The sequence below is a fragment of the Heterodontus francisci genome, chromosome 7 (genome assembly GCF_036365525.1).
Source record: "Heterodontus francisci isolate sHetFra1 chromosome 7, sHetFra1.hap1, whole genome shotgun sequence".
In the NCBI taxonomy this organism is placed as follows: Eukaryota; Metazoa; Chordata; class Chondrichthyes; order Heterodontiformes; family Heterodontidae; genus Heterodontus; species Heterodontus francisci.
This window is the reverse complement of record NC_090377.1, coordinates 117361783-117386697: the sequence shown is the minus strand read 5'-3', so window position 1 is coordinate 117386697 and position 24915 is coordinate 117361783.

The window sequence follows — 24915 nt, the reverse complement described above, 5'->3', positions numbered from 1 at the left end:
ATTTGAGAGTAGACTGTTCATTAGGCCTCAGATTTCTGACAAAGGCTCTTTCACCTTACCAATGCTGTCGGACCTGCTGTATCGGCGATGCTGCCACAATATCAATAATTGGGTTAGGAAATTTAGACCAGTTTTATGAAATATAACATTTAAACTGCTCTAAACAAAGAGAACAAAATGACAGTGTTATGACCTCAGTGAGACCATAACTTTAAAACGAGGTAAGAACTCCCCAGACCAATTTAACAAATTACACCACAACATTTCACATTTTTAAGACTTATGTTATAACAACTAAACTAAAAATCACCATTAACCAAACAGTACGCCAAATAATGGAGAAATGTCCTTCACTTATTAAAAATACTTGAAAACCCCACACCACATTTATACCTTACACAGTCCTTATTGAAGCGATATCCTTGCAGCTAAAAGTGCCAAACTCCTCCCAGTTGCAATGGGTTGGATCTCCCAGTCCTTCTCAAAGTCAATGTCCTCTTTGCTCACTTTTTCCCAGCATTTTCGACCTGGACATCCATGAATAAGGCCATCTCTGGTGATCCTGTTAGTTTTTTACCTCCACAAACCTTGACTTTTCAATTTGTTTCAAGTCTTCACAGCCTTTTGCTGTATCAGTGTTCAGACAGCAGGTGTTCCCTCTCTCTGTCCTGAGGCTGCTACCGCTTGTCTTTGTCTTCCGGTCTTCCTTACAGCCTGCAGACTTCTCCAAGCCTGTAGAATTTATCCAAAACCAAAAGTCAATAATCATTTTTTTTTCCAATTATGCAGAGCCCACAAACCTGGCCACAGCAGAACCACCCAGGCTTTCCTTTGTTTCCAGGTGTTAGCATTTGCAACTCATATTTGCATTTTCAGAGCTACTGGCTCCTTGTTTACAATCTGAAAGTCTGGGAGGGTGAAACCCATTGTACTTCAGGTGTTACAACCTTGCCTCTGCTTTTCAAAAGGGTCTTTGATTTGGGTTTCTTGTCATCCCAGTAACCAAGAACCCTGTCTTGTCTTTAAGCAGAGTTGATGTGAGGTCATATGGCTTCTCTGAATTCATCTTTACACAACATTAAAAGTCACAGATTTAAAAAAATAATCATGCTACAAAGTCCAGCATTCATAACAACAGTTATTCTGGTACAGGGCTGCACTGGACGTTTTTCCCTTCCTCTCATCAGCATGCCCCTAGCCTTTCACAAAAAAAAAACTTGCATTTATCTAGTGCCTTTAATGACCATAGGTTGTCCCAAAGCACTTTACAGCCAATGAAGTACTTTTGAAGTGTAGTCATTGTTGTAATGTAGGAAACGTGGCAGACATTTTGCACACAGCAAGATCCCACAAACAACAATATGATGATGACCAGCTAATCATTTTTTGTGATGTTGACTGAGGGATAAATATTGGCCAGGACACCGGGGAGAACTCCCCTGCTCTTCTTCAAAATAGAGACATGGGATCTTTTACGTCCACCTGTGAAGACAGACAAGGCCTTGGTTTAATGTCTCATCCAAAAGACAACACATCTGACAGTCCAGCAGTACAGCATCATCCTTAATGTTTTGCATTCAAGCCTTGGTGTAGGACTTGAATCCACAGCCTTCTAATTCAGAAGCCAGAGTGCTACCCACTGAGTCACCTTGACAGTTCAATGCCACCTGGCAGAATGTGTTACTCAGCTTTTCTCAACACCCAGGGTGTCTGTCTTATTGGATCTAGCAGATTAAGTTCCCCAGGCTCAACATTGTGGACTCTGCATGACTATCACAGAGAATTGTTGCTTCTGGCTCAGGGTCACCCTTTGTCTGACTCAGCACAGGACAGCAGCGTTGTGGTGGAGCAGTTATCCCCTGTCTCTTTTAATACGAGCCTCTTAATATCTGCCGCTATTCAATTTTTCTGTTGCACCTCTGTAAACTGCCTGGGGATATCATTCTACATTAAAGCAGCTAGTTGTTATTGTGGTGGTGCCCTGTCCCTAATACTGTTTGTTTTATAACATGGAAGGTAACTGCCAAAACAGAAGGGGACAAATCTATCTCAATTTGATTTTAGGATTGGTCCGGCTTCAATTAATTAATCAATTAATGCATGATAATTACTAGCTATCTGACACATCCCAGACAAGAGCAAACAATCTTACTTGCCCTATTAAAATTGAAACCAAACATACATCAATCAGCTGGGAGTTAGAAGGTGTTTTTTTTAACCCTGGGGACAATAAACAAAACATGCTAACAGAGCTAATTACTCTGAGGGCTCTGTCACTGTGTAAACTTCCCCTGTCTTCCATCAAAGGCCCTTCCCCCATCCGAAGCTCTGTTGAGGAATAATCAGAACAGGGAGGGAGCTGTTACTGTATACTTAGTGCTGTTTGTGGGACCTTACTGTGCGCAAATCAGCATTTCCTATATTACAACAGTGACTACACTTCAAAGAAGTACTTCATTGGCTGTAAAGCGTTTGGGACGTTCTGAGGTTGTGAAAGGCACTATAGAAATGCAAGTCTTTCTCTAGTAAATCAAAACTTCAAAAGTGAATGATCTTATTTGTTGAAGACAATGGCTAAACCACAGTTAGTGACTGGATGCAGGTTTTGAAGCTCTATTATAGAAAGTACCATAGAAAAAATACAACATATATTCACCAGGAAGATATAAGGAATGGGAAACGATGGTTATGAGGAGATGTTGGAGATACTGAGTCTGCTTCCACTGGAGATGAGAAAGCTAAGAGGAGAATTAATAGTATTTTTTTCATATCCTGATGTGCTTTGATAGAGTGACTAGGGAAAGATTATTTCCACCGGTTGAGAGAGTGAGGAGAGAGGTTAGCAGCAATTTCTTTGCAGAGAAATTGTTGAAGTTGTGGCTGAGGCAGAAAGCATTGCATCTTTTAAGAGAAAATTAGATAAAATATTTGAAGCAGAGGAAAGATACAGGGTTAAGGGGAAAACATAGGGCACTGAGATTAGTATTGGATTGCTGTAACAGAGATCCAGCACAGATATGATGGGCTGAATGGCTCCTTCCGTGGTGTAAATTTCTATGATTTGATATTGAGGGCCTATGGAGTGGGGTGTAAGTGAGGGGCTATGGGTTAGTGTGTAAGAGGACCATGGAGTGGGGAGTAAGGGCGGTATGTGGATCCAAGCACATCTTTGGAACACTCAAAGGTAAATTTAAATTGTGTTTTGTGCTAATTAATAAACACTGATTTCAAACTTCTGTAATGGACAGCTAACCTAAAATTTACTGAACGTTCTGTTGGGAACTAGTTACAGAAAACCAATAGTGGGGCACCGGCCTATATTTTTCTTCTGTTCTCAGGCTGACAGATCTTGGCACCTTTGATCCTTTCGCTGACAGTTAATTGAAACATCAACTATCCACGTGCTTGATTTGGTATGCGGTTAGTCCTGACCATGAAGTCTACCGATAGCTGGGTCCTCGGAAGATGCTTTGAGTTTGCAAGACAATACAATTGGGAGTCGAAAAGATCCCAGGTTGGTTTAACTGAGTACCATAGAGCCAGGAGAACCATTTAAATGAAAGATTTGTTTGATCATACAGTACATTCCTATTAGCCAAATAATAGAAATCTCAAACACTAGAGAACTAACAACAACAAAAGAAGCAAATTCAGAATTTTCCATAAAATCCCAATATATAAAGACAAATCAAAAAAGAAAGACTTGCATTTATATAGCGCCTTTCACAACCTCAAGGATGGCCCAAAGCACTTTACTGCCAATGAACTACTTTTATGAAGGTAGTCACTGTAATAATGTTGGAAATGCAGTAGCTAATTTTGTACTGAGAGAGGTTGCACAAGTGACAATCAGATAATAACCAGATAGTCTTTTCTTTGTGATGTTGATTGAGGGATAAATATTGACTAGGTCACTGGGGAGAACTCCCCTGCTGTTCTTCAAAATAGTATCATGGGATCTTTTACATCCACCTGAGAGGGCAGACAGGGCCTTGGTTTAACATTTCATCTGTGAGATGGCATCTCCAACAGTGCAGAGCTCCCTCGGTACTACACTGTGAGTGTCAGCCTAGTCACAGGGCAGGCATTGTGATAACACAGACCTAGCTGACATTTAAAAACTGGCTGTTTATAAAAATGCTTGTGATCCCATGCAGGCAACATGCCATAAATAAATGGCCTGGCTATTAAAATATTTCACCTCAATGCACTTGCCCTGGTCATCACTTTGATTTAATGGGGTACTGGGCTAATCATCTATCTGGAAAGCAATGACTATGGATGAATAGTCTCGCCTAAGTTTGTTAACAACTAAAAGAATGTTTGTATATATTTGCAGTACTTTTGAAATAAATGGTTTATAACATTTTACTTTGAACTGTAACATTTATGTTGTAGATTAAGTTTAATGAGTGGAGGGAGATAAATGCTTTGATTTAACATGCTTTGGGTATCCAGTGTGTGCTACATCAATGTGCTGATTGTTCCTTGGCACAGCACACAGGTAATTGCTGTTTTACTGCTGATAAGTCTATTGAAAATTCATTCAATTGATATTTTGATCTGCTAAGTAAATATATTAAACAGCAAGTGAAGAGGTGAATAGTCTTAGTAACAAAACATGTTTTTACTGTTCTTAACTTCACAAGCTCCTGATTGGAATGAGAAATAATAAATAGGTGGCATCTTTTGTGCTTTTTTTATCCTTGGGGTATGGGCATCACTGGCAAGGCCAACATTTATTGCCCATCCAGACTTGCCCTTGAGAAGGTGGTGGTGGTGAGCTGCCTTCTTGAACCACTACAGTCCATGTGGTGAAGGTGCTGGTACAGCGCTGTTAGGAAGGGAGTTCTAGGATTTTGACCCAGCGATGGTGAAGGAACGGCAGCGATATAGTTCCAAGTCAGGATAGTGTGTGACTTGGAGGGGAACTTGCAGGTGGTGGTGTTCCCATGCATCTGCTGCCCTTGTCCTTCTAGCAGGTAGAGCTCGCAAGTTTGGAAGGTGTTGTCAAAGAAGCCTTGGTGAATTGCTACAGTGCATTATGTAGATGGTACACATTGCAGCCGTGTTGCGCCATTGGTGGAGGGAGTGAATGTTTAAGATGGTGGATGGGGTGCCGATGAAGCGGGCTGCTTTGGCTTGGATGGTGCTGAGCTTTTGTAGTTGTTGGAGCTGCACCCATCCAGGCAAGTGGAGAGTATTCTATCACACTCCTGACTTGTGCCTTGTAGATGGTGGACAGGCTTTGGGGAGTCAGGAGGTGAGCCACCTACTGGAGGATACTCATGTTTTTAACTTAAGTGTTCTTTTCTCACCAAGTATGGAAGGTATCCGCTTTCTCTTCAGTTTGACTTATTTATTTGGGGGAAAAACAACAGATACTAATAAATACTTTCAAATTGGTTTCCAGGGCTTTGTAGATTTAAGCCATGCTATATTTGAAAAAAGCACGTACAATATTTGTATTTGATTTGAGTGACTTGGCTCCCTCCCTCAAACATATTTCAGTCAAATTTCCAACAAAATTACTGGAAATGTAATTATCTTAGAGACAGAAAGCAGACAGTAGTAGTGAATAGTTGTTTATCAGACTGAAGGGATATTTGATATATAGTATTGAGTGAACTTGGGTAGATGGGCATAAATTCAAAGTTTGCAGATGACACAAAGCTTGAAAGTACAGTAAACAGTGAGGAAGATAGTAATAGACTTCTTGAGGACATTGACAGGCTGATGGAATGGGCAGGCATTGTGCAGATTAAATTTAAACATTTTGGAAGGAAACATGAGTAGCAATATAAACCAAATGGTACAATTCTAAAAATGGTGCAGGAACAAAGAGACCCAGGGGTTCACATACACAAATCTTTGAAGGTGGCTGAGAAGGCTGTTTAAAGACCATAAAAGGATTCTTGGTTTTATAAACGGAGGCATAGAGTACAAAAGCAAGGAAGTTATGCTAAACCTTTATAAATCACTGCTTATCCTCAACTAGAGTATTGTGCCCAATTGCAAACTGGAATGCACTTCCTGAAAGGGTGATGGAAACATTCAACAGTAACTTTCTAAAGGGAATTGATTAAATACATGAAAAGGAAAGATTTGCAAGGCTATGGGGAAGGAGTGGGGGAGTGGAACTAATTGGATAACTCTTTCAATGAGCCAGCACAGACATGGTGGCCAAATGGCCTCCTGTGCTGTATAATTCTATGGTTCTAAAATGTAAAATAATCTGGAACATTCTTCTGTGAATAAAGTTGGTTTTAACTCCTTATATGCCAAAGCAGAATTAAAGAACCAAACTAAATATCATGCAGTCATTATACATAGTGAGTAAAGTAATATTGCCCCCCCCCCATTGGTAATGCACAATATGGAATGGAGCATAGATGCAGAATAGGAAGCACTGAGGTAACTATTACAATTTGGGATTTTCCCTAACTCTTTTGTCTCATATTAAATTTACCCTAACTAGCTGACTATTAAAATAAATACAGAGGTCACCTTATGTTATCATAAGGACCTTGTAGTGATATTGGAGGTACTTAATGTGTTAGGGAGAGTAAATGCGAAACAATATTTTCTACTACGCAGAACAACGGGGCTGTGGAGGCAACACCTAGATCAGACGTATTTCGTTCGAGTGATTTCCAGGAAGGGTGGGGCATTGAGGAAGAAAAACCTGCATTTCTATAGCACCTTCCACAACCTCGGGACATTCCAAAGCGCTTTACCTTACTTCTGAAGTGTAGTCACTGTTGTAGGAATCGTGGCAGCCAATCTGGACACAGCAAGATCCCACCAACAATAATGTGGTAATGATCAGATATACTGTCCTTAATGATGTTGGTTGAGGATCAATATTGTCCAGGGCAATGGAGAGAACTCCCCTGCTTTTCCTCAAAATGCAGCACAGGATCTTTTACAACCACCTGTGAGGGCAAATGGGTCCTCGGTTAAACGACTCATTCTAAAGGAGGCACTTCCGACAGTGTGGCACTCCCTCTGTACTTCACTGGATTATGTGCTCAAGTATCTGGAGTGGGACTTTCTGACTCAGAGGCAAGACTGCTACTCACTGAGCCATGGCAAACACATAAACTTGTGCAAACGCTCCGCACGATTATCGCATGTCAATTTTAATGGGCAGAATATTACAGGAAGTATGTCTGCAATTCCCAGTATGTGTTCCCAGCAGACAAGGCAAGGCTCCCTGTGATAGGAATGCACATTGGTAAAGTCACTCCTGTGAAATCGCCACCTACAGTCACAATATTACTTTTAGATAAACTTAGGCTATTGATGTCATGAGGCTCCAATTATTTCACATAAGCTTTTGTGACTTTTCAAAGAAAACATTGCTACCTCAATGTTAACCAGATGTAGTCAATTAACACAGAGTGTTATCATTACATTCAGGGAGGAGCTGCATTGTTCTCAGTTCTTAGCCTCAACATGTAATTAAATAACTGTCTGAGGTTTGATGAGTGCAGTAACTATTCATGTCCTCAATCACACTGGCTCAGTACAGAACAATTTGATAAAAAGCTCATCTCTTCTAGTATCTCTTAACCTATGGCTCTGCACAGTTAAGAATGGACATTCATGTTTTCGGCGTGGCTTTGGGAACGGAAAGACTTATACGTTTGGATGATTTGCTCAAATACGAAACTGAACCTTTAGGCAACTGCACTAGTCTACTAGACTGTCAGGAGTATCAGATTCTTACAGAGCTGTGGAAATTGCATCCTCCTGACTCGACTGACAGGAACTTGTTACTTGCTGTTAGGGTATAGGAAGTGGATTGAACGCACTACTACTAGACTACTTGCAATTTGATATTTACAGATAGACTGTGGAGACTGGGCACTCTGCATCTGACTGACAGGAATTTAATATTCCCTACCAGACTGACAGGAATTTAATATTTCCACTAGTGACAGCACAGCCATGCGTTAGATGGTCATGTGTTCAAGCCCTGCTTTAGGGACTTGAGCACGGATTCTGGATAACGCTCCCAGTGCAGTACTGTGGGAGTGCTGCGTTGTCGGAGGTGCCCTCTTTTGGATGAGATACTAAATAGAGGCCCTCTCAGGTGGATGTAAAAGATCCAATGGCACTATTTTGAAGAAGAGCAGAGGAATCTTCTTGTTGCCTTTGGATAATATTGATCCCTCTTATGCCTCTGTGAAACACCTTGGATTGATTGTTTTTGTATGTTAAAAGTGTTATATAAATGCATTTTGCTGTTGTTGTGGCTGGTAATGTACTTTTGAGACCAGCAAGGCCCCAGTTTAATCTCTTGTCTGTGCTGAACTAATTGATCTCAATTGGATTGACATCCAGGTTTCTCCAATTGGTCTCAGTGTCCGCAGGCTAAGGAGAGGAAGAATAAGGCACAGGTCCTCATTGTTATTTAATGACACCTGCGTAAAAGTTCTGTGAAGTCCTCCACAGTGCCTGCTGACATTCACTGTCTAGGCCCATACTTGAAGCTTGACCAGTCGGGCATGAGCCAATGGCTTCAGGAAAGAAGAGGACAACATTAATGGGCGAAAGAAAAGGAAGTGTGCAATTCTAACTGTCAATTGGTAACCAAAGAATAATGACCTAAACTATCGACCTAACTCGGGACATTTTAATACAGTGAAAAAAGAAAGGCTTGCATTTATTCAGCATCTTTCACGACCTCAGGATGTCCTAAAGTACTTTACAGTCAATTAGGTACTTTTGAAGGTCGTCCCCATTGTAATGTAGGAAACACAGCAGCCAGTTTGTGCACAGCAGGATTCCACAAACAACGATGTGATAATGACCAGATAATTTGTTTTAGTGATGTTCATTGAGGGATAAATATTGGTCAGGACATCAGAAAGATCACTGCTGCTTTTCTTCAAAATAGTGCCATGAGATCTTTTGCATCCACCTAAGAGAACAAGTAGAGCTTTGGTTTAACATCTCAGCTGAAAGACTGCACCTCTGACAGTGCAGGACTCTCACAGCACTGGAGAACAGCCTAGATTCCTTGGCTCAGATCTCTGGAGTGGGGCTTGAACTCATAATCTTCCAACTCAAAGGCAAGTATGGTACACATGAAGCCATGGCTGAAACTGTAAGCTGTTTGATAGTTATATTTAGTTGTGCGAGAGTGGTTTCTAGTGGTACAATGTGCATCTAGATGGTGCCTTTAATGTAGCAAGCATTCTAAGGTGTCAGCTGTGGTTCATTTGGTAGCATTTATGTCTCTGATTTAGAAGGTAGTGGGTTCAGGTCCCACTCCAGACACTGAAGCACAAAAATTCAGGTTGACACTCCAGTGGAGTGCTGCACTGTTGGAGGTGCTGTCTTTCAAGTTGAAATGTTGAAGTGAGACCCTATCAGCCCTCTCAGACGCAGGTAAAAGATCCCACAGTGTTATTTGAAGAAGAGCATGAGAGTTCCACTGGTGATGTGGCCAATATTTATCCCTCAGCTGACATCAATGAAAACCATTCATTATCACATTGCTGTCTGTGGGATCTTGCTGTGTAAAATTTGGCTGCTGCATTTCCTACATTACAACGGTAGCTATACTTCAAAAAGTACTGTATTGGCTATAAAGCGCTTTGCAACATCCTGAAGTTGTGAAAGGTGTTTTATAATTGCAAGTTCTTTTCTCAAATTGGCTTTCCAGGTTTCGGGTTTCCACCCCTGCTACCATACCAAAACAGCTCTTATCTAAGCAAAGGCAATGGGCCCTGACAACATCCCGGCTCTAGCACTGAAGACTTGTGCTCCAGAACTAGCTGCGCCCCTAGCCAAGCTGTTCTAGTACAGCTACAGCACTGGTGTCTACCCAGCAATGTGGAAAATTGCCCAGGTATGTCCTATCCACAAAATCCAAGGACAAATCCAACTCGGTCAATCATAGAATCATAGAAAGTTTACAGCACAGAAAAAGGCCACTAGGCCCATTGTGTCTGTGCTGGCCGAAAAATGTTTCACCCATTCTAATCCCACCTTCCAGCATTTGGTCCATAGCTCTGCAGATTACAGCACTTGAGGTGCATATCCAGACTTCTTTTGAATGAGTTGAGGGTTTCTGCCTCAACTACCCTTTCAGGCAGTGAGTTCCAGATCCCCACCACCCTCTGGGTGAAAAATGTTTCCTCATCTCCCCTCTAATCCTTCTACCAATCACTTTAAATCTATGCCCCCTAGTCACTGGCCTCTCTACTAAGGTAAATAGGCCTTTCATATCAACTCTATCCAGGCCCCTCACAATTTTGTACATGTCAATCAAAGTTCCCTCAGCCTTCTCTGTTCAAGGAGAACAACCCCAGCCTATCCAATCTATCCTCATAGCTGCATTTTTCCAGTCCCGGCAACATCCTCGTAAATCTCCTCTGTACCCTCTCTAGTGCAATTGCATCCTTTCTGTAATGAGATGAACAGAACTACACATGGTACTCAGGTTGTGGCCTCACCAATGATTTATATAGTTCCAGCATAACCTCCCTGCTCTTATATTCTATAACTCGGCTAATAGAGGAAAGGATTCCATATGCCTTCTTAAACACCTTATCAACCTGTCCTGCTTACTGCACCATCAAACTACTCTCAATCATCAGGAAAGTGATGGAAGGTGTCGTTGATAGTGCTATCAAGTGCCACTTAAACAGCAATCACATGCTCACCGACACTCAGTTTGGGTTCCACTAGGGGCATTTAGCTCCTGACCTCATTACAGCCTTGGTCCAAACATGGACAAAAGAGCTGAAGTGAGAGTGATTGCCTTTGATATCAAGGCAGCATTTGACTGAATATGACATTAAAGGGCCCTAGCCAAACTGAAGTCAATGGGAGTCAAGAGGAAAACTCTCCACTGGTTGGAGTCATACCAGAGGAAGATGATTGTGGTTATTGGAGGCCTATTATCTCAGCTCTAGGATATTGCTGCAGGAGTTCCTCAGGGTAGTGTCTTAGGCCCAACCATCTTCAGCTGCTTCATCAATGACCTTCCCTCCATCATAAGGTCAGAGTGAGGATGTTCGCAACTCCTCATACTGAAACAGTCCTTGTCCATATGTAACAAGACCTGGAGAGCATTCAGGCTTGGGCTGATAAGTGACAAGTAACATTCGTGCCACACAAGTGCCAGGCAATGACCATCTCCAATTAGACAGAATCTAACCATCTCCCCTTGACATTCAACAGCATTACGATCGCTAAATCCCTCACTATCAACATCCTGGGGGTTGCCATTGGCCAGAAACTGAACTGGAGTAGCCACATAAATGCTATGGCTACAAGAGCAGGCCAGAGACTGGGAATTCTGCAGCAAGTAACCCACTTCCTGACTCCCCAAAGCCTGTCCACCAACTACAAGGCACAAGTCAGGAGTGTGATGCCTGGATGGGTGCAGCTTCAACAACACTCAGGAAGCTCAACACCATCCAGGGCAAAGCAGCCCTCTTGATTGGCACCCCATGCACCACCTTAAACATCCACTCTCTCCACCACCGATGCACAGTGGCAGCAGTGTGTACCATACACAAGATGCATTGCAGCAACACACCAAGGCTCCTTTGACAACACCTTCCAAATCCGCGACCTCTACCATCCAGAAGGACAAGGACAGCAGATGCATGGGAACACCACCACCTGCAAGTTCCCCTCCAAGTCACACACCATCCTGACTTGGAACTTTATCACCATTCCTTCATTGTCACTGGGTCAAAATCCTGGAACTTCCTCCCAAACAGCACTGTGGGTGTACCCGCACAGACTGACTGCAGCGGTTCAAGAAGGCAGCTCACCACCACCTTCTCAAGGGCAAGTCTGGATGGGCAACAAATGTTGGCCTTACCAGTAAAGCTCACATTCCATGAAAGAATAAAAATGACACAAATGAGATCCTATATGACTGTAATAAAGATAAACTTTGCCTCTTCATCCTTCATAACTTTTCTACAGTCTTTGACAGGGTTGACCACACCATCCTCCTCCAACACCTCTCCACTGTCATCCAGCTGGGTGGGACTGCTCTACCCTGGTTCCATTCTTATCTATCTAATTGTAGCCAGGGAACCATTTGCATTGGCTTCTCGTCCTGCTCCCGCACCATTACATCTGGTGTCCCCCAAGGATCTATCCTTGACATCCTCCTATTTCTCATCTACCTGCTGCCCCTCGATGACATCATCCGAAAGCACAGCGTTAGTTTTCACATGTAAGCTGACGACATCCAGCTCTACCTCACCATTACTTCTCTCAACTCCTCCACTGTTGCTAAACTATCAGATTGCTTGTCTGACATCCAGGACTGGATGAGTGGAAATTTCCTCCAATTAAATTTTTTTGGGAAGACTGAAGCCATCGTTTTCAGCCCCCCGCTCCAAACTCAGTAGCCTAGCTACTGACTCCATCCCTTTCCCTGGCAACAGTCTGAGATTAAGCCAGTCTGTTCGCAACCTTGGTGTCACATTTGACCCCGAGATGAGCTTCTGACCTCATATTCGCACCATCACTAAGACTGCCTAGTTCTACCTCTGTAACATCGTCCAACTTCAACCCATCTCAGCTCAACTGCTGCTGAAACCCTGATTCATACCTACCTCTAGACTTGACTATTCCAAAGCACTTCTAGCTGTTCTTCCACATTCTACTCTCCATAAACTTGAGGTCATCCAAAACTCTGCTACCCGTATCTTCACTCACATCAAGGAATGGAGTTTGTGGTATGAAATAAAAGCAATGGCTTTAGTCTTTATATTGAATTAGAGGCATTTTGACTTGTCCATGACTGACTTACCACAGGACTGACTGGATTGCTCTTCAGGGCGACGGCATGGACTCGATGCGCCAAACAGCCTCCTTTGTGCCATAATGACTCTATGACTCTGTAAGTCCTGTTCACCTATCACCCTTCTGCTCGCTGAGCTACATTGGCTTCTGGGTTGAGTAACGTCTTGATTTTAAAATGCTTATCCTTGTTTTCAAATATGTCCATGGCCTCGCCCTTCTCTATATCTGTTGTCTCCTCCAACCCCACAACCCTCCAAGAAATCTGCACTCCTCTATTTCTGGCCTGTTGTGCAACCCTCATTTTAATCACTCCACCATTTGTGGCTGCACCTTCAGTTGCCTAGTCCCTAAGCTCTGGAATAAACCTCTCTGTCTCTCTACCTCACTTTCCTCCTTTAAGATGCTCCTTAAAACCTACCTCTTTGACCAAGTGTTTTGGTCAGACGACCTAACATCTCCTTATGTGGCTCGGTGTCATACTTTGTTTTATAATGCTCCTCCGAAGTGCCTGGCATGTTTTACTACTAGAAGATGCTATAGAGAGGGCTGAAATAAAGGAATGGTACTTCATGTCTTGCTCCACGTGTCTTTGAATATTAAATTTGTGACAAGCAACTGTTGTGATTTAACTGAAATTAATTACAGCCACAGGTGAGGGGTCGATATTCATTCAGAGGAGTTAATGTCTATCATCTAAGTAAGTCACTTCCACTGTTGCCTGGGGCCTCAGATACAAATAGTTTACAATGACAAGTGTTTGATCTTTGGGAAGATACCATCTCTGATAGATAATTAATTAGGAAATGGAGAACATTGGATTGTGACAGGCTGGCAGGAGCTATGTCTGAATCCACTCTTTGTGTCTGCAGACTCGGGTTATAGCATTGCTAAGGTTGTTGTGGAACTAGCCGATTATTCTTTGCAAATTGTCTATGTTGTCTCTGCACCTTTTTAAATTATTTCTACAAAAGTGTCATATAAATATTCGGCTTTAAACTATTTTACATACAATGCATTAAACAATATATTTGTCATGACTGCCTACTATCACCTCTGTAATAGTCTCTCCTCTCCCTGCCTCAGCTGATCTGCTGCTGAAACTCTCATCCATGCTTTTGTTACCTTCAGACTCGACTATTCCAAGGCTCTCCTGGCTGCCCCCAACCCCTGCTTTGCACCCTCTGCAAACCTCAGGTCATCCAACATTCTGCACCCTCTACCTATCTCATACTAAATCCCATTCACCCACCACCGCGGTGCTTGCTGGCCTACATTGGCTCCCGTTCCAGCAATGCCTCAGATTTAAAATTCTCATCCTTGTGGTTCAACCCCCCCGCCCATGGCCTCACCCTTCCCTCCAGCCCCACAGCCCACTGTGCTCTCAGCTGCCAAGGCCCTATGATCTGGAATTCCCTCCCTAAACCTTTCCATCTCTCTGGTTTCCTCTCATCCTTTAGGATGCTCCTTAAAACCTACCTTTTTGACCAACCTTTAGCCACCTGTCCTAATTTCTTATGTGCCTCGGTATCAAATGTTGTCTGATTATGCCCCTGTGAAGTGTCTTGGGATTTTCTGCTACATTTAGGGCACTATCTAAATGCAAGGTGATGGTGTTGTAGTTACTGGCAGCAATTCTGCTTGCTCTGTGCTGTTGGCATCAGGTCACACACTTAGAACTGTACACAGGGCATCAAAAATCCATCACTTGCTACCTGACAATAATAAAAACATTGACAGAGCACACTGAGTGTAACAGGGTCAGATTTTAAATCCTACCAATCATTGCCTCCTGTGGATTATCAGGTGACTGTTTCAAATATTGCTTACCAAGGCTGACACTTGCAGTAAAATAGGAAGGAATATAGTGGCAGATACATTCCAATGAATGGTATTGAAAGAACTCAGGACAAAGCTGCAAAAAACCCAGGAGTCTTAGTCCTCAACCAAGCTCATGGTCACCCCTCTTAATGCTTCCGTCTTGGGCTCAGCGTCCATTTAATCCTGTGCGCCTCATGAAATACCCAGGAATGTTTTATCTACTCAAAGTTGCTGTGTAAACTTGTTTGTCGTGCCATGATGTGTCTTTCTTTGTACATTTACCTATCTTCTATTTTCATGAATTCAACTTCTTGCCACAGGGAAAAAAAAGGTATTTCATTTCCCCATTCTTCTGATTAACACTGATTTGTGTGGTTGCACCTTTTGCTCGGACGGTATTTTCCAGAACATACCATAAAGGCGAGACTCTGACTTAGCTGTAGACAGCTGGATATTAGCGCAAGATGTTTCAGGTTTAGTGTATTTTGTTGGTGAGGCCGTCGGGATAGGTAGGGCTTTTCTGGGCAGTGGGACAGAGGGGTTACCCAACCTTGACGAGGCTCCTCTGGATTGGATCGCTATTCTTGTGGTGGTTTCCATTCCTCCCTCTTGTCTCAGTGTGATCTTCTGTCTTTGTTGATGTGACGTAGTGCTGGTGAGGGCGGTCTTGTTCTAAACATCTCCAGAGTTACAAAATATATGTTTTAATGTCCTTGAATCTAATTTCCAGTGTGCAAAGTTTGAAATGATTGCTAATTTAACTTTTGTACTGATTTTAAAGGCTTCCTGATGCAGAGAGGCAGAGATTTCAGGCAGGAAAATATCCCACACACATCTACCCCCATTCTGTAGAACTCTGAAATGGTATCATGGCCTAATGCTATTTTGCTGTATCACAAGTAGCCTTTAATTCATATGCTGATACTCTATAAGTCTCTCTATGGCCTTGCCCCATTGTAGCCAGTCCTATATCCCCTTGCACTGCAGTATGTGTGCATTTTCTGGGATTTCAGCTCATGTATTAGGGAAATTAGTTGGACAAAGAATGATTCTGTGCTCCTCTGTTAGTCATGTAGGACCCTGAGAATCACATATAGTGAGGTATTTGTTTGAGCATTTGGGCATTGCTGGTTGACTGATGTCCCTCAGTGCTTAGTGGATAGTAGTCTCACCTCTTGAGTCAGAAGGTTGTGGGTACAAGTCTCCCTCCAGAGAACTTGAACAAAATCTAGGCTGACAATCCAGTGCAGTACTGAAGATGAAATGTTAAACCTAGGCCGTCTTCCTTCTCAGGTGGACATAAAAGGTCCCATAGCACTATTTCAAAGTCAAGCAGATGAGTTCTCCCCAGAGTTCTGGCTAATATTTATCCCTCAATCAATCTGGTTAATACCTCATTGCTGTTTGTGTCATCTTTTGCTGTGTGTCAATTGTTTGCCTCTTTTCACAACAGTGACTACACTTCAAAAGTACTACATTGGTTGTAAAGTGCTTTAGGATCTCCAGATGGCATGAAAGGCACTATATAAATGCAATTTTATCTTATTCAAAATAGCAGCTGTCTGTGTGATTTATAGGTTGGAATGTAATCAAGGGATTCAGACAGTTCACATATAAAATTGTTACCGATGGAGTGATTTAGTTCTGTACTCCTGCAAGTCAGTACCTGTCAACATGCCTTTGGGGCATATTGTTGGTGAAGGGTTAATGCACCATAACTACTGTAAGTTTATTGAGAAATGATTTACAGTTGATTCCCCCATTTGATGCAACATAATAATCATTCCACAAATATTACACCAATCCCAAAAATGCTTTCCAGCCAGTTGGCTACTTTCATTTCTTTTAGTTACTTGTTTTCTGGCTGACCAGGATTTCTTTACCAGAATTTTTCTCAGTGACAGTTCCCACATAGACTCTGCTCTGTGTTTCATTTCGTGTCAGAGAAAGCCAAGAAAATTGAGGCGGATTGTATTGAGACTACAGAATAGCCCTGCTACCTCCTGTGTTGTTGAGTGGAGACAATTGAAACTTGGCTTCAGTTGAAAGGAGCTTGTTGATAGGGGGCAGTGTGAAAGAGTTTTATGGTTTAGATAGTTTGAATGAGAGGCATTTATTACTTCATGGGTGTAGCTTGGGTTGATCCAGTGTCCTGATCTTGTAGATGGTCAGAGGCCCCTAATAAGGTTCTGATTCTGTAGCGGTGCCAATCCTCTAGGATTGTCCTGGAGTCTGCAGGAATTAAAGACTAGTCCTTAGGATGCCACTGAGAGCAATCTCTGGAATAAATCATAGGGGAATGAAAAAATTGTGTGTTTATTCACTTCCTTTGCACACTTCTGTTTATTAGGCATAACATTTTGGAGATGAGGAAAAGAAGGGCTATTTGACCAATCAAAGAATCATCTAATTGGTGTGGGAAGGTGGTGCATTGTGAGAATGGACATGTTGGGTAACTAATGGTATGAATGTGGGGGTGGGGCAGTTGGAGGCAGGAGGTCATGTGGTAAAATCTCCTGGAATACCTCCAACCAGTCTTCGCAACTCGAGCTAGCTGCCAATGAAGAGTAAAAGTAAAGAAAGACTTTTGTTTCTACTGTGCCTTTCATAACCTCCGCTGTTCCAAAAGTCAATGAAATCATTTTGGTGTCGTCGCTGTCGTAAATGTAAGTAACACGGCACGCGGCAAGGTCCCACAAACAGCAATGTGATAATGACCAGATGATCTGTTTTAATGATGTTGGTTGAAGGAAAAATATTGGCCAGAACACCAGGATGAACTCCCCTGCCCCTCTTCAAAATAGTTTCATGGGACCTTTTATGTCCACCTGAGAGGGCAGGCAGGGCCTCGGTTCAACGTCTCATCAGAAAGACAGCACCTCCGATAGTTCAGCACTCCTTCAATACTGCACTGGGAGTGTCAGCCAAACACTCTGGAGTGGGACAAAACATGGAAACAAGTAAAAAGGAATAAAAGAAACTCAGAGTGATCATTATATCCAAATAACCCCCAAAAAAACACGAACAATTCTGAAAGAAAAGAACCATCAATGCTGGAAATCTGAAATAAAGACACTTTATAGGGCAGCCAACATCTGTAAGGAGGAGACTGGTTTACTTTGGGTGTAGACGCTTTTAAAAGGATCTATACTGAAAGCAATTACCCACTTCTCTTTTCTGATGTTATTGGACCTGCTGTGACTTTCCAGCATTATTTTCTCGTAATCACAAAAAATAGTGAATGCAGCATTCGAAAGAATGTTTAAACTCTGAGTCAATCCAAACGAGAGGCTTTATGTTACTGCAGAGCACACAATGATACATGTAACTTGTTTATGGATATCTTAAAGGTGTAATGACATTGGGCTCATGTTCACTTGTGTCTAATTATCCTGTCACAGCCAAGTCTCTTGCAGGGCCCCCTTCACGCACTAAATTGCTAGGTTTACCAGCATCAGCAGTAGAGCTTTCAGTCAAGCTCAGTTACTCTTCCAGTCCATTATTTTCATTATCCTCCTCCAAAATCCCCATGCTGCAGCTACTGCTTGTCTGTTTGGAACTTGCAAGTTCAACGTTCCTCCCTTCCCCCCGCCCAACCCCCACTGACAGTGTTCTGGCAGATGTCCACAGTGACAGAATCCAGATCTTCTTTGCCTTTGTTGCGAGGGCTGTAGCATTAGAAATACTTTAGTCAGAATCCAGACCTTCAAATGGTGTGCAGTATGCAGAATTCCAAACCCCAGTTGGGAATTCCTGATTCCTTGTAGGTTGACAGTGGGGAGAGATGCTATCAGCTCCTCATAGTCCAGTGGTGGCAGAATATCTGGGGAAACACTACAATTGTTGAGAAAAAAGTCTCTGCATCACAAGCAACAAAAACTGACAAACCTTGGGCTGTTTAAGATTAATTTGCCCCATAATCCCTCACTTCAATTCAGATGTGTTTGTCCCTTTAAAAATATGTCATCGTACATTTAAAAAAATTAGGTTGTACTTATAGAGCGCCTTCTCACATCTCAGAAATGTCCTAAAGTACACCATGTAAATGCATTATTTTGAAATTAACTGACCGCTGTTATGTAGTTACACATCAAGAATCACCAACAGTGTTTCAGTGTTTTTTTGAGTTAATGACCAGATAATTTTTTTTTTGGTCCAGTCAGTCCAGGGAGGAATGGCAGCCAAGTCACCAGGACAATGCCACACTCTGCTTCGTCTAACGTAATCTTTATCACCACCTAAAGTGCCAGAGGAACCACGATTAACACAAGAAATAGGAGCAGGAGTAGACAATATGGCCCGTCAAGCCTGCTCCACCATTCAATACGATCAGGGCTAATCTTTGGCTTCAACTCCACTTTCCTGCTCGCTCCCCATATCCCTTGATTCCCTGCGAAACCAAAAATATGTCTATCAAATGTATTCAATGGTGGATCATCCAAAACCCTCTGGGGGGAGAGAATTCCAAAGATTCACAACGCTTTGAGTGAAGAAATTTCTCCTCATCTCAGTCCGAATGATTAGCCAATTATCCTGAGACTGTGTCCCCGTGTTTTAGATTCCCGACCAGTGGAAACTATCTCTGTGTCTACCCTGTCAAGCCCTTCAGAATCTTGTATGTTTCAATGCGGTTGCCTCCCATTCTTCTAAACTCCAGTAGGTATAGGCCCAATTTACTCAGCCTCTCATCATAGGACAACCCTCTCATCCCACGATCCAATCTAGTGAACCTTTGCTGTACCACCTCCACTGCAAGTATATCCTTCCTTAAATATGGAGACCAAAACTGCACACAATGGGGGGAATTTTATGCTCTCCCCCACATTGGGTTTGGAGGCGGGGTAAGCATATAATTGGGTGGGATGGTGGCGAGTCGGGAACCCTGGCACCTTCCCGCCTTGACCCAAATTAAGTCCAGCACAGGAAGGTCTTTGAACGGACATCCTGTCCTGCCACCAACTGAGGCCCTTAAGTGGGCAATTCATACCCAATTAGAGGCCCCATCCCGCCGCTGCCGGTGGGACTGTGGGCCACACGGTACGCACGCCAAACAAACTCGTGCGGGTTGCTTGTTGGCTCTGGGGATGGGTCTGTTGTTAAAAGGCACTTAGTACCTAAATGAGGGACTCGGCATCGAGAAGGTGGGGGGCTCGCTGAGAGCTATCCTGCTGCCCTTTCTGCTGACGCACCCCCCCCGCCCACACCCCTGTTCCCGACATCCCCCTCCCCGCTAAACACCTCCCACCCTGACTTACCTTTGGCCTGGGTCCAGTGCCTCCGGTGAGTGCTCTACTGGCAGTAGGCACTTCCTCTGCGGTGACACTGCTCAGTTAAAGAGCTGCCGGCCACTGATTGGCCAATATCTCTCAGTAGGCGGGACTTCCGTTGCTGGGGTCGTCAAGCCTGGGGAAGGCCCGCCGTTGTCCACTTAAGTGTCGAATTGGCACGTAATCCGACAGGCCTTCCGCAGAGGAGGTGACACAGGGCTCTCACCGGCGCTTTAGCCACTGGTTGAGACCCCCGTCAGCAAGGTAAAATCCCCCCCACCCCCAGAATTCCAGATGTGGTCTCTGTACAAGCCCTGTACAACTGTAGCAAGACTTCTTTATTTCTGTACTCCAATCCCCTGACAATAAAGGCCAACATGCCATTTGCCTTTCTAATTGCTTGCTGTACCTGCATGCTGACTTCCTGCGCTCCTTGTAGAAGCACAACCAAGTGTCTCTGAACATCAACATTTAAAAGTTTCATGCCTTTTAAAAACAAAAATCTCATCCAAAGGACAAGCCCTCCAACAGTTAAACACTTACTCCTTATATCAATGGAGCATTAGCAGATTATGTGCTCATGTTCTGGAATGCGACTTGAATTCACAACAACAAATTTAACATAGCAAATTGTTCCAAAGGTGCTTCACAGGAGCGTTATCAGACAGAATTTGACACCAAGCCTCATAAAGAGATATTAAGACTGGCTTGGTCGAGGAGGTAGTTTTTAAGGAGTGTTTTAGGGAGAAGAGAAAGGTGGGGAGGTTTCAGAAGGGAATTCCTGAGCTTTGTACCAAGCCATCTGAAGGCACGGCCGCCAGTGGTGGGGTGAAGGAAACTGGAGATGTACAAGAAACCAGGACTGAAGGAGTACAGAGATCTTGGAGGGTTGTAGGGCTGGAGGAGGTTTCAGAGGTAGAGAGGGGTGAGGTAATGGAGCGATTTGAAAACACGGATGAGAATTCTAAAATCAAGGCATTGCCAGACTGGACGCCAATGTAAGTTTGTGAGCACAAGGGTGATGGGCTAATGGGACTTTGTGTGAGTTAGGATACAGGCAGTGGAGATTTGGATGGGTTCAAGTTTATGGAGAATGCAAGGTAGGAGGCCGACTAGGACAGCATTGGAATAGCTGAGTCTGGAAGTAACAAAGGCAGAGATGAAGGTTTCAGCAGCAGATAAGTTGAAGCAAATACTGGTAGCAATCCAACATATAGTTTTATTAGTTCTTCAGAGTAGGAGATGAACTTGTGCGAAACTATACTGTAATTCATTTTCTTACATTGTAGTTCTTTCTCCTTTTCTCACCAACTTTGGAAATTTTATGATTTGACCAACTCTGGAAGTTCCACAGAGACTGTCTTGAAAAACATCAGAGCGACCTAATCATTTTAAAAAGACGAGTTGACAAATACCTTCAGGAAAGTTACTGGTGGCAGACAAAATTTAAATAATTGTCTGAATGTCTTGAATTTAACAATCTCACATAATGTTTGTATGTAAATTGAGTTGCTTAGCCTCCCCCCTCAGCTACTTGTTTTCAGACAAACCAATTGAATTATAAATGAAATTGAGCTGGGCATTCTTATGAGTGAAATTGTGACATAATTGAAGTAGCCTACAACAACCTAAATCTTAGACAAAAATGCTTTCTTTTGTCAATATTTTTACAGCAGAACTAATTCAAAACATATCCATGCTTTAGAGAGTGTGTTTTGAAACACTTACCTTTGCTACCTGAAAATCTGAGATCATGGGCAATTGAAGAATGGGGCAGATCTAAACTATGGTCTCAAAATCCAAGAGACGTTATTTCAGTACCATTATAAATTATGTAGAAATTATTTATAGAATGTAAGGTAATAGCACCCTTGACAATCTTGCTTCAGTCATTTTCATGTCTTTTTAACAAAATGATAATGTATTGTTATAAAATATAATAAGTGGCAATTTAACCTGCTGCCCACAATGGGCTGAATTTAGTGTTTCCATTGCGGGTCCCAGTGGCGGACCCGGAAACGGTTACATGGCGGGCTGCCATTTTAAATAATGGAGGTGTGGGGCCTGTCGTATTGCACAACAGGTCCGGGCTCCGAGGAGCTGATTGCAGTGCACCCGAGACATAGCCCACCAAACCCTTGCACCCAATACAGTGCCCAAATGTGCAGAGTGACCCCATACTACGTCTACCGGACCCTCTCACACTAGACCAAGTGCACCCATGCAGAGTGCACAGCACTGCAGGCCAACAATGGCCTCCGCTCCCTCCTCTTCCCCTACCCAGTGCTCAAACAGCAGTCCCATCGTGCCGGGGCGGCGATACCACCTTGGAGCTTTCTCACCACTGACTAAATGCGGAACTGATGTCACGACATTGGATTTCTGGGTAGGCATATCTGACACGATTCTCCAGCATCCCTGCAACCCCCCCCCCACCCCGCAATGCCTCCATTCCTGCTCCAAAAGGCCTCACACAATTCTGCCCAATGTATCTGCATTTTCTTTGTGACTAGAGGTACAATGTGTTGTCTCCTGAATTTCATGACATTTCCACAGGGGATATCATTCTTCTTGTTTGTCAGCCTTGGCTCAGTGGATCACACTCTCACCTCTGAGTGAGAAGGAGTGTTCCCTACAAGCTGCATGGGTGTGCAGCAATCCCAAATCTACAGGGCAGGGAACAAACATGATGCACACAATCAACATTTGCTTAAAGGGACCACACAGAGCAACAAACAGGCTGCACACAACATAGAAAAATTCGAAGGAACATTGGTCAGGAGGTTGTGGGTTCACGTCCTAGTCCAGAGGCTTGAGCACAAAAATCCAGGCTGATGCGCCCAGTATAGTACTGAGGCAGTGCTGCATTGTCAGAGGTGCCGTCTTTCGGATGGCATGGTAAACTGAGGCTCTCTCAGGTGGATGTAAAAGATCCTATGGCACTATTTTGAAGAAGAGCAGAGAAGTTCTCCCCAGTGACCTGGTTAATATTTATCCCTCAACCAACATCACAAAAACAAATGATCTGGTCATTATCACATTGCTGTTTGTGGGATCTTGCTGTGTGCAAATTAGCTGCCGTGTTTGCTACACTGGAACAGTGACGACTTCACAAAAAAGTACTTAATTGATTGTAAAGTGCTTGGGACATCCTGAGGTTGTAAAAGGTGCTATATAATTGCAAGTCTTTCTTTCTCCCTTTGTTACATCTAGACTTGAATATTCCAACACAGTCCTGACTGATCTCCCACATTCTACTCTCTGCAATCTTGAGATCATCCAAAAATCTACTGCCTGTGTCTTAACTTACATCAAGTTCCTCTATCACCCCTGTGCTCACTGACCTACATTGGCTCCAGGTCAAGCAATGTCTTGATTTTAAAATTCCCATCCTTGTTTTCAAATCCCTCCATGACCTCGTCCCTCCCTATTGCTGTCATCTCCTGCAGTCCCACAGCCTTCCAAGATATCTGCACTCCTCTAATTGTGTCCTCTTGTGCACCTCTGATTTTAATCACTCCACCATTGGTGGCTGTGCCTTCAGTTGCCCAGGCCTCAAGCTCTGGACTGCCCCCAGACACCTCTCTGCCTCTACCTCACTTTCCTCCTTTAAAACACTCCTTAAAACCAACCTCTTTCACCCAACTTTTGGTCAGTTGACCTAATATCTCCTTTTGTAGCTCGGTGCCATACTTTGTTTTGTAATGTGAAGTGCCCTGGGACATTTTATTACGTGAAAGGCGCTATATAAATGTAAGTTGTTTCTTTCTATTGAAATAATTCTCTGGGTAGCACTTTCACATAATGCAGTTTAGGAACACATACGTTTAGATTTTTTTTTTATCGCTGTCTCATGTGATCAAACTTTGCCTTCGACTGTTTTTATTTATAAAATACATAGAAAAAGAAACTTTCGAAAATACATAGAAACGAAACATTAAAAAAAAACCTTCTGCACCAGAAAACAAAGTAGAAAATACAGCAAGGTGCTGAGTTTAACAATAATCTTTTGTTCAGCTCTAAAATCTACCAATGTTGGCATTTATTACAGAATGTTTTCCTGGGTTTAAATGGGACAAGTGATTTGATATCATGGAGGTCCCCTCAGAAAGTGGCATTTTTGTAGCCCCCGGGACATTGAATGCAAAACTACAGTGCTTGGGCAGAAAGTGACACTGAACACGGGAAGTGTGAAGTCTCAGTCAAATAATTGGCTGCTCGCGTTAAGGACGGACAGTCAATATTTTCGAAAGTGTTAAGGGCACACTCAGTGCTGAAAGGGTTAATGAGCTGAGCTCTTAACAACCAGTGCCATTGATTGAATTACTGTTGTCCTTAAGAGCCTGTCTCTAAATGTAACATTAATCTCCTCTGTAGCTGCTCCGAGCCTGTGGGGGCATTTTTTGTTAAATGGGTTCCGTACTTAGCTACAAACTCTGTGACAGCTAAATTCATGCTATTGGCTTAGAATGGGACCAATCTGCTCCTAATAGCATCATGTTGGTTTACAAGTCTGGCTTCAAATGTAAAGTTAAGTAGCACACATAGCCCAAGGCGAAATCAAAGGCCCCGAACAACCACAAAGTATTTTAATGGCCACCATATTGGCACCTCCCCCTGTGAAGCTCAGTTGCTGATGGTGTTTTCTTCAGGCCACGATACGACATGGAATCCTTATGTTTTTATTTTTTTTTATTTTGATCGTTATCAGAGTTAAGAGCGGCATGTGGGAGATATGCAGAGTTTAATTTCTCTTGGCTGCATTTCAAAGTTGCTGTTAAAAATAGTCAAGGTACTTGATATCCCCTGCAGATATGGAGCTCTTTATATTAGTTTTTTCGACGTTCTACCCCCTCCCAAAGGCACTGCGGATTTCATACGCAGGATTTTCCATTCCTTTTCATAGAAAGGATGAACGTGCATTTCTCTAGCACCTTTCATGGCCAAATGACATCCCAATGAAGAACTGTTTGAGGTGTAGTCACTGTTGCAAAGTAGGAAGCATAGCAGCCAATTTACACACAGCAAGATCCCACAAGCA